The 11,368-nt window shown below is 46.6% G+C and overlaps 1 pseudogene across 1 annotated transcript; it reads left to right on the top strand.

Annotated features, from left to right (window-relative positions):
* Window positions 1–322: 322 nt before the first annotated feature.
* On the top strand, window positions 323–10,643 carry LOC146806131 (rho-related GTP-binding protein RhoG-like; annotated as a pseudogene). Its single transcript, XR_014967554.1, has 2 exons — window positions 323–401; window positions 10,043–10,643. The product of XR_014967554.1 is annotated as a rho-related GTP-binding protein RhoG-like (transcript).
* Window positions 10,644–11,368: the final 725 nt, after the last annotated feature.

The following is an 11,368-nucleotide window of genomic DNA, read 5'->3' as shown; positions in this document are numbered from 1 at the left end:
TGTGTTGTAATGCAGTATAATGCCTTTCGGTCAATTCCGTGCCATATAAAAATCGCCAAAAAGAAACATTTTTGTTTTTTAAATCAGTATGGCTTGCAGCTTCAAAGAAAGAAAGTTTCGTGCATTCTTAAACGTGGCTACTAGGTGGCAGCAGAGACCGCGTTTTCACATTGGCTGTTACAACCTGCACCCCTTCCTCTTCTTCACTTACTCATGCAGTCACCGCTCCGAGGGTTGGGTTTTCCTTTTATGTGTAACTTCCTGTTGCTTTTACTTCCTACTTCGGGTGGGGAGGAAGGAGCACTAATTGGACAGTGGGAGACCCGCTCTCACCACAGGGCTCACGGTCTCACGGGCGAGCAGGGGTCGCTGGGCCCTCATCCTTTGAAACTTCGCTGCGGGTAAGTTAGCTCGGTGGGCTGAGTAAGTGTTGCTGTGTCTGGATAATGGCAGTGGACTGTGTGATTATCTTATCACAGCACCAAGATGAACAATTTTACAGTGGTAAGAAATCTCATATCCGGTGCAAGATGTACCTCCACTCCTGGCTTTTCATCTCGCTTCACTGTGCTTTTAATGTTAGAGCCTTGTAGTTCGAAGGGGACAGATAAAATACAAAGACCAGGATGCACAGGTTTTGGGCTGAGATGCCAAGACTAGTTAAGTAACAATTTTATTATACCTTTAAGCAAATAAAAGTGCAGACTTTCAACCGCTTTCCATAGTGACATGCCATAACCTTGGTCGTAGTTTGTGTAGTAGCGCTACGCGTAGCTACGCAAAGTGCACTACGCACTATGCACGCTACGCGTAGCTACGCAAACTGTGTAGTGCGGTAGGGAAATGCTGTTCGCACTGATTGCACAGTGCCGGATGCTTGTCCGCACTGTGCAATCATTGCAAACGGCATCTTGCACAGTGCAAGCTGCCGTTTTCTGCCGCTCGAGTAGATTTGTACTCGAGCGGCAGCTTTCTCAATACGGACTGGTAGTTTCTCATCGATGATGTTGCTGATCCTGAACAAGGAAAAAGTCTCGCCAGGATGTTGATTTTGCTCGCTCGCGGTGGGCAACTTGACGTTGAGGACCGTGAGCAAGCAAAAAATGCCTGCTACTTTATGCATTTTTGCACTGTGCTACGTGCAATTCGCTTACTGCGTAGTAGCACAAACTAAGCACGCGCCGCGAGCATAGCGTAGTACTACACCCAGGGTTACATGCCAATGTTTAGACTCATTAACTTGGTATACAAACACATCTGTTTAATTAAATCAAAATATCATTAACATTGCTAAAAAAAATCTATGTGTGCAGGGACGTATATTAAGGGCCCGACTCATAAAGATAAACTTAGAATGAGGTCTAAGTTTACTACTTTTTGGTATTCACAAAGGTACGTTACTTCTAGTAATTTTATCAGTAGTAACTTTACTAGTAGTACAGTTACTAGTAGTATTTACCTTTGTGAATACCAAAAAGAGGTAACTTAAACTCAAGTAGTAAACTTCAACTTGAGTCTAAGTTTACTACTTTTTGAAATTTGCAAAGGTAAGTTACTACTAGTAACTTTACTACTAGTACATTTTATTAGTAAAGTTACTAGTAGTAACTTGCTTTTGTGAATACCAAAAAGAGGTAACTTAAACTCAAGTAGTAAACTTCAACTTAAGTCTAAGTTTACTACTTTTTGAAATTCTCAAAGGTAAGTTACTACTAGTAATTTTACCAGTAGTAACTTTACTAGTAGTATAGTTACTAGTAGTAATTTACCCTTGTGAATACCAAAAAGAGGTAACTTAAACTCAAGTAGTAAACTTCATCTTAAGTCTAAGTTTACTACTTTTTGAAATTCTCAAGGTAAGTTACTACTAGTAACTTTACTACTAAATAACTAGTAACATACCTTTATAAATACCAAAAGTAGTAAAATTGGAGCTACGTCATATTTAGGTCTGGTTTTTGCAGCACAGCTGTCATACTCAACAATTGCTAACAGGTAGAGTGGGCTCTGGGATTTCCCCTTTAAAGCATTAGCTTTCTTCGTCCAGCCTCTTTCAGCCATTGGCTTGAGACTTTGTCAATCGCGTCTTTGCTCAGCCCAGTAGAGTATTTTCTCTCACCTAATGCTATTGGCTGTTCGAGTGTTTCCATCCGCCTACACTCTGGTGTGCGCATTGGACTGCATGAGGGACTACTTTAAACAATGAGAGACATTTCTGTCTGCTCCTGCTGGCCCCCCTCGTGTGTTTCATTCTAATGTGCCAACGCTACATGCGTTTGCACATTAAACACAAACGTATGGCAGTGTTTACCCCGTCTGGTATTTCTTGGTTCACAAACCCGGATGAGAAAACATTTATGGAGACAAACATCTCAACCCAAAAGGACACAAGGGTACACTCTAGACAGGGGAATAACTCCTTCCCCAGAATGAAATTGAAAGTAAGACGCAATGTTTGCAAACCTGCTCACTGGGTTTGTGAACCGAAAGATTGGACCAGATCATTTTAGCGTCAGCGGCTCTCCGTCCCTCGAGGTTCAAAGTCCTGTCGTGAAAAATACGGCGCCAGTGTCATGGATGGCAGCATACGTACACACCACAAGTGGCACCAGAGCACACCCTGAAAAGAGAGGGGTTACATGGTTTGCTAGAATAAAGCTGACTTTACTAAGGACAGGGAATTTGAGATTCCCAGGTTGAAAGTCGGTGAACTAATCAATGTGCATATTAAAAAAATTCTTTTTACACTATTGCCCACAAATGTATGGATTCCATACAGAAAGAAGCCAAAAAACAATACAGGAGGCATAGGGCCATAGGCCATGGCGCTACTATCCTGTCTACACTTTTACCCAGAGCCCACTCGTAACAGCCCAAAGTTCTGTTGTTAAATAAATAAATAATGAAAGTCAGAGAACATGTTTTGCTTTATTACTTGCATAGTCCAACAACTCCATCAAGCTTCAAGGTGCATCACAAACATTCAGGGCACGAGTCGGGGGTACACGCAGGTACACGGCGTCCACCCACTCTTTTCACAGGGTTGACGCTGACCCCCCTGCCAAGAAGTTGGGCCCCACAGAAATATGCTTAGCGTGTCCCGATGTAATTAGCAGACACCAGGACACGTTCAGCAACGCCTGCACGTAGTCTGCTTTCGATTCCCAGCAGCAATGTGCAGGCTGCAAGGGGGGCTACTTTTCATCTCCAGCCTAGCCGAAGTTAACCCCTTTACCGCAGTGCAGGTGTTCTATTAGGTGGCCGGTGCCGCGTCGGCCAACAGACGTGCGAGCACTACCGAGGTAGTGCTTGCGACGGCCGTTGGCCGACGCGTGCAGCGGAGGGGTTAAGGGGCCATCAGGCATCCTTTTGTTTGAATATCCTGATTGGAGGCGGCTGGAACCTCACACTTAAACATAAATGCCACCGAGGGGAAACAAAGACACACAGCTTGTTATCTCTTCACAAGTTCTTAAGAGAGGCATGTTTCGGCCTTTGTTCCGTCCCTTTATATTATAGATGCTTGCAGTGTAGGAACGTCCGGTGTGTTGGTCTGTCCCAGTATTTACACAAATAACAATTTCAATCGCACTCTTTTATTTCATTTATAGAGTTATGCAACCTAAGGCAGGGTGCCAGAGCTCTTTACGTAACATACACATTAAACATGGACAATAAATCATGTACATATGTAAATCAACGTTCAAGATGAGTTAAATGAGACAGGGTTACAAGGTGTAGGAGTCGCATGTCCGTCATAACTCACTGTGCTATATTACAAGGATTACAATTTATGAACTGCAGGTAACAAAAGGATCTCTGTGATAAAAGCCGTAACCTACTTTACTATCTACATAAAATAAAAATCTGTCATCTGCGTGTTAGATAATGTGCTTTGCAGGAGACACGTTTACCTTCTCTACTACTTTGATTCAAATCTGGGACTTTACAAAACACAGATCTCTCCAGCAAGTGCCTTAACCACCAGAGTTATCTCACCATTATTACTTTCCTGATATTTACTGGGCACCTTCCCAGAAGATGCCTCAAACCAATCAAAGATTTTAAAATGCGGTCTTTGCATCCAATTATGCAGAACAGATCTACTACCATGCTTCTCCTTGTTGCCAATTTCTTTGTGGCAGGGTTTAAAAAATGTATGTATTAGTTGAGGTTGTTAAAGGGTGGCGCATGTACTGGGATGAGAAATTATGTGGGGCTTCTGTCTGGGTGTCACAAACTGAGGGTTCACCAAGAGCTCGAATGGTAGGGGCTTTCAGGGAGTGGATTACCTGTTCACAAAGTTCACATGTATGTGTAGAAATGTTTGTAAAATTGTACATTATGGGGCGAGTTCTCAAATGGAGTCTTAAATCTCTGAATTACACACATTTACGCTGGCTTCTCACTTATTTGAAGTTCAGGCAGAGTGAGATGAAGTGATTTGTCCAGGACAGCACCATATTCAGACCCTAACCAGGTTCCCCGGTGCCCGAAATGTTTCTTTGGGGATCAATACCTGCAACGTCCACTGCCAGCACTGGCATCACCCACTGACAAGGGGACAGCCAGGCGTCTGGTGAAGGAGAGAGCAAAAGGAATGGGTGAAATGTACAGTTTCCCTAGCATCATTGGTGGGCTGCTTGTTCACACATCACTCACTTTGCCATCACCCATTTCATGCTCTCCTCTTCTTTCCCATCTGTCACATTCTCCTCTCCTTTCCTTCTCCTTTTTCCTCTCCTTGTTCTCTCTCACACTTTCTCTCTCTTCTCTGACACTTCTCTCTCAGTCTCTCTCTCCGCTATGTCTTCTGTCTGTCCCTTCTCTCTCCTCCATCCTCCCACCTTCTCCTCTTCACTTTCTATCAGAGACAGGCCATTTGGAGACTGACCTGGGTGAGAGGCCTGTGGTCCCTCCTTATGTGCTGGTGCCATGTATCCCAAACCCCCCAGATCAGCTTTTCCACTGTTGGCATAAAAACAGAAATAGCTCAACTCGGCCTGTGAACTGGCTCACCTCAGTCTATGAAGGAACATGATTCTGTCTGTGCAGGAGGCTCTCTCTATGTATACAGGGGATAAGCGCCTGTTCAGGGCAAGAAACCAAGGGCTTATTAACAAGCCCCTTGCACAGTCATTACGTCACTTTTCCCCATATTAAAAGTGATGCACCGGCGTCGCAAGTGGTTTGTAAATAAACCCCCAGCTGTCTAAAGCAGCTCAGCAGCAGATCTGCATGAGCTCCGCTCTCACATGTGCTTCGACTCTGCTCTATCCGTTCAGGTGTTCAGCACTATGTATGCAGGGACTCGGCTGTACCCGTGTGGAGCTCAGCTCCGCAGGAGGATGGGGTCTGTTTGTGTCAGTGTCCCACTCCTACCACATGTGCAGTAACTAATTGTATCTGTGCAGGAATTAATATATGTCTTCTAGGTGTTCATCTCTCTCTCCAGATGAGCAATCAACTTAATTTTTGCTTCCTCGCCTTGACAAAACAGGCTCTGAAGTGCGCTTCTCGATACCAAGCAGTCCTACCCCTCGACTGGTGCCTTGTGATGCGTTGCTCTGCAGCTGAACCTCCCATCTCTATTTGCCTTGTCTCTTAAACCATTCTCTATTGAAAACTCTCTTCACCCCCATATTCCTCACCATCTATCTATCAGTGGCGTAGCTAGGGGGGCCGGACTGCCCCAGGCGGCACGAGTTTTGGGGGCGGCAGCTGGCCCTTCTCCCTCTTACCTGCAGTCGTTGCGGCCGCAAGAATCGGCAGCACCTCCCCTGCTCTTCAATCAGTCCACCGCGGGCGGCAAACACAGGGGCCGCCATGGGCGGTCTGAGGCCTAGCTACGCCACTGGCATCTACGCTTTGATGGGAACGCCTCTTGACAGTCACTGCTTTTAGCTCATTTGGTTTCTTTTTGGTCTACATTTGTAGTGGGGACATTTTGAAAGAGCAGGTACATAGAAGCAGAGCGAAGGGGACATGGTAAATAAAAAAAAAGACAAAAATTAAATGTAAGGAGTGGGAAGCGGCAGCTGGAGAGGCAGGCGCATATGTGGAGAGTGACTACAAGGATGGAAGGCAGGCTGAAGAGTGTGGAGGCCCAGGTGACAGCCTGCGGACAATGCGATGGTAATCGAAATGCACTGTAAGACATGTGAAGGAAAGAGCAGGTTTGGGTTGAAAGCAGTGGCGGTGCGTCCATTGGGGGCGTTGGGGCGTTGCCCCACTAAGCTGGAACAGCCCCACGCCCCAATGGATGCACCGCCACAGCAGCTTCTGTCACTGTGGTTGAATAAAAAAAATTCGCAGCCGAGCATCGTCGCAGTCTGTGCCTGGGTCGGTGTGGGGGCGGGGCTGGGCTGCTGCTGACGTCACGTGGATAGCGGTGCGCAGCAGTCCAGACTCCAGCAGACAGTACAGTGGTGGGCAATGCGCATGTCATGTTTTGGGCTCTATTCTGGGATCCTGGCCCGAACATGCGCAGATGTGTGTGTGTGGCACTTGAAACTTTTGACTACTACACAACGTGACTGGGACCCGAGGGTGCTTCTCCTAACGCAGGCCCCCTGGTCTTATTATGGGCAGGGACTAACCCTGCTCTTAAGCCAATCCTGGCGCTGCTGGCACAGTGGCGCTGGTAATACAGCGCCAGGATTGGCTGAGTTTATTCACCGCGGTCCTGCAGCAGTTGGAGTGAGTCATGGTGCGCCGTGCGTATGGTATGGCCAATCACACTGCGGCAATGTGAAGCCATGCAGTAGTGATTGGCCATTCCAGTCTCTATGCTGTTCGGCGCACCACGTCACCGCGCCAGTGCCTGTTGTTGCCTGCCACACGAGACGGAGACGACACGACCACGAGGTGCGAGGCGAGGACTGAGAGTCACGGTCACCATCAGAGACAGACAGAGTCAGACGACGAGCAGAGACGAGACACACACAGTCAGTGCCGGAACCAGCAGCGAGTCAGTCAGTTTTTGACTCTAGTATGTATCACGACGACTATGATTGTGGAGGCTTAAGTTTTTGTATTTTTTATGTAATGTGTTGTTCGTGTAGCCCTTTCGACTGAGGCCCAGTCCCTGACCTGACCCTTTACATAAGAACCCCTCCTCACTTGCACTTACCACCAGGCCATGAGGCCAGCACTATTCACGTCACGCCTTGTTGTGCGGAGTTGCGGACAGCCCCGAGCACCTTTGCCACTTTGCGCAGTTACTATATTGCGCAGTAACATCTTTTACACGAAGGCATTCATGTGGGAATTGTGTGCCTTCTTATTAATTGAAAAACAAGGATTGTAAATGAAATTTTTGAAAATGGCTGGCTGAACCCAGATGTTTCCTCACTTCACTCATGGTCAGCGCTGGACAGCGGTCAAATTGCATCCAAATGCCCCGCTAAATTGATATTTTTGTGTGCAGGTTTTTTCTTCCTCATATTGAAAAGTTGATGTATGGAGCGCGCGGGAGTGTGCCAAAGCTCCATGGCGCTGAAAAGGGTATTTATTTGTCAACCAGTTTTTCCTTCCTCTGGGTCGGGGGGGCTGGGAGCGACTGAGTATGTGTGTTTCAGTCTGAGACACATCAGTGCTGAAACCAATCTTGGCATTTCCGAGGGAGCCCCTATAATCACGGGTTGCAACTTGTCATGATTCTATAGTATTACAAATGGATAGAAATTGGCAGGGGAGGTGTATGCAGTGATCTTAAAAAAAATATAGATGCCACAGGCGATAAATGCATTAGCCGTATTTGAAAATCATGGAAACTCGCCCGTTAAGAAATGCACGTACTTTGCCGGAAACTTGACAGCTCTTGTGCCAAGCAGCTATAAATAAGTCAGAAGGGTCTTTTTTAGTCGGCGAATTTGCCTCCTCGTGTTTATGTTTCGGAAACGTATCACTTTTAATCAGTTTTTTTTAATTGCCACGAGGGAGTGGGTCCCTCCCCCCTTAAAATAGTCTGGTCCCGGTCCGTCTAGTGCTGGTGCCCCGAGAGGGGTATTTTATTTCTCGTGATGTGGACGTACATGCTCACTGCGGCCTCGTGGTCTGTTTGACGTATGCTGCCCACAGCTCAGCTTCCAATCAGAACATGATGTGCACAAGGCCGCAGTTCGCACACAGGCGAGGCCAAGCCACGAGCTACTGAGACGACTTTAAAAACTGCAAATATATATGAACATCACTGTATTTAGACACTTATTTACCCATGTCTTCTTCCATTCATCTTTAGCTATACATATATTAATTTTTTTTTTTTCAGAAAGACACATATGTCATCAGTGATGTAATATCTGACGTCATCAGCAGCGGATTGCGGTCGCGTGAGTTATAGTTGCCTGCACTAACTATAACGGGGGAATTTCATTGGTTTTTTACGAGGGAAATGCCCAGCTAACTATAACATGTGTGAAACCTATGGTTTTTTAAGTGAATTTGCAAGGTTTTTTAAATGCTAATTCCTAACTATAACGTGTGTGAAACCTATGGTTTTTTCAGTGAATTTGTACGGTTTTTTAAATGCTAAGTTATGTATTTGTTAATATATTTTTTTAAACAAAACTTTTTCACGGCACCGCGCGCCCACTTTATGCAGTTCGTGCCGTGCGCGCACGGAGTGCTTCGCGCACCGTGCGCGCACGGTGGGCACGGAGCGTTTCGCCCCCAAGGGCCAAATACATTTTTTTTTTTTGAAAAATCGCGGTGTGCGCGCAGACTGCGCGAACTTCGCAGAATTTTTTCCTTTTGAGTGGTTCGCGCACGGTGCGCGCACTCGGCGATTTTTCGAAAAAAAAATAAAAAAAATTTTTGCCCTTGGGGGTCCTTCTGGGACCCCCTGACCACGGCTAGGGGGTCAGGAACTGTCCACCCTGCCCCCTTTTCACGTTCTCCACATTTGTTTTTCACCCCCTCAGAGTGCGAGTGACAAAATGGCGGCCGACACTTCCTGGTTTCGACCGATTCGAATGTTTACTAAGATCTAACAACCAATCAGAATTGCGCTCGCGCACGGCAAGGTGTGCGCACCCAGCGCGCACGCTGCGCGCGTACAGATATATATATTGATTTAAATGCTGTTTTCTCTGGAAATACTGAGCAGATTTACACCAAACCTGCAAAAGGCACTTCATGGACCTTATGGCTACCTCTCTGCCAAATTTCACGTAATTCTGTTCAGCCGTTCGGGCTGTAGCTGCGACTAAAGTCCCTATGGAAAAATCCATGGGGAAAACGCGTTTTGGGACCCCCCCTTTTTCTCGGCCCCCGCTTGACGAATCACCCCGAGACTTTCAGGGTAGGAGCGGAGCGGAGCGCCCCATTAGTTTTGAAAATTTCGCGAGGATTCGTCAATCGGCGCAAAAGTTATTCACAATAGAATTTTGAGATTTCCTATGGAAACTCGGTCCTAACTATAACTTTCTACTGGCGACCGCCAGTAGATAGTATATATATATATATATATATATATATATACCTAGTTGAGTTTTTGGTTTGTTACCATTACTTCCACATCCAGGAACCCTACTCTTCAGAACTACATTTTCCTATTGCAACCCTCCAGAGTCACAGCGATTCCTTCTACCAGACAGCAAGGTGCAGCTTGGAGGCTCTTTGTTGTTCCTGAAGGCGGGTGCACATCTGTGAGATACTTGCTCCCGACCCCTTCTCTGTCCTTTAGCTAACTGCATCTTCAGTGTGTCTGCTCCCACAACCCATGGACCCACGGTCCCTGTGTAGGTATGGTGGCCCTTCATGTTCACTTAGATGCACTGAAGGTCTAGCAAGGTTTAGACTGTCCCACATCCACTGGGAAGTATGTAAGAAAGGACTGGAGAGGTTTTTCCATTGCTCCAAGTTATGCTGCAGTGCAGATTAATGTAATATGGCGCATTGACGCCTTGTTAGCTTATGCTGGAAAGACTAGCACTCTATGCCACACTAGAGACTTGCCACTTTCCAGAGACGTGTTTGTTGGCATTAACTATAAAGCTTTAACCTAAAACTCCCATTCTCTGTCTTCGTTCTCCAACAGGTTGGAGAGGCGACAAAGCGGCACACGAGAGGGCATGGCCAGTGCAAAGTGTGTGGTGGTGGGAGACAGTGCAGTGGGCAAATCGTGCCTCCTGGTCAGCTACACAAAAGAAGTATTTTCAGCCTACGCCCGCCCCAGCTTCTCAGACACCGTTGTCTAAGTCGCAGTGGATGAAAAGACAGTGAGCCTGCACCTCTGGGACACAGCGCCCCAGGAGGAGTATGATAGTCTAAGGGTGCTCTGCTACCACAATGCCGCCATCTGGGTCATCTGCTTCTCCATCGCGAGCCCCCCATCTTATGAGAATGTGAGGCATAAGTGGTACCCAGAAGTCAGACATCACAACTCCAACATCCCTGTCCTCTTGGTGGGCACCAAGAAAGATCTAAGACACAACTCGGAGGTCATCAAAGAGCTTATGGAAAAGAGCCAAGCACCTATCACCCCTGCGCAAGGTGTGAGCCTTGCCAAGGAGATCTGTGCCGTACGGTACATGGAGTGCTCTGCGTTAGACCAGGAGGGCGTTCGAGAAGTCTTCTTGGAGGCAGCCAAGGCTGTGCTCAAGCCTTCACCAAGAAAACAACCCTGCTGCCTATTGTGAAGAGTGGACAAAGGAGAAGGACCTTGAGATGTTCAGGGACTCTGCCACATGATAGCTGGAGCAGCAGCAAGTTTATGACTGCCACTGTGGATCTCAGTCATTAGTGAAGTAATAGAAATGGTGGTAAGAAAGTGGGTTATTGGTGGCAAAAAATGTAGGTCCTTCACAAGTAACACGTCTGCAATCTCCCATCACCTGGGGCCCAAGTACTCCATTGTAGTGCTCAACTTTCTCAGGGTAGCGCGGCAGAGCCGTCCGAGGCCCACTCAAGGAAGGTGGTGTGGGCTTGTACCCCAGTCTGTAGGCAGGCAACAACCAACACCCAATGAATCCGGTCCAGTCAGTAATCTTACTTATAAAAAGGAAAAGTACTTTATTACTCACACACTACTGAATACTATGCATTAATTTACAAATATATAAATCACGGCAGGTGGAAATACGTATGGTGACTTCAGACAGTCTGCACCTCTGGCCAGCCCGGAACCCTGGTAACTACAATGCACCCCACATAACAAGACATACCATGATGGGGTGTGGTTATCGAAGGAAGCCCTGCGGGTTTTGTCAGTGTGTCACTGCAATCATAAGCACAGAAATATGTCATAATATAACCATACAACACCATTAAACTGCTATGGATGGTGCATCTTACAATGACATTCATTAAGGCCCGTCATGACTCCCCTCAATAAAGCACTTCTTAACATTTCAGTGATCTTCAC

Source organism: Triturus cristatus, chromosome 8 (genome assembly GCF_964204655.1).
Source record: "Triturus cristatus chromosome 8, aTriCri1.1, whole genome shotgun sequence".
Taxonomy (NCBI): Eukaryota; Metazoa; Chordata; class Amphibia; order Caudata; family Salamandridae; genus Triturus; species Triturus cristatus.
This window is presented reverse-complemented; position numbering and strand designations above follow the sequence as displayed.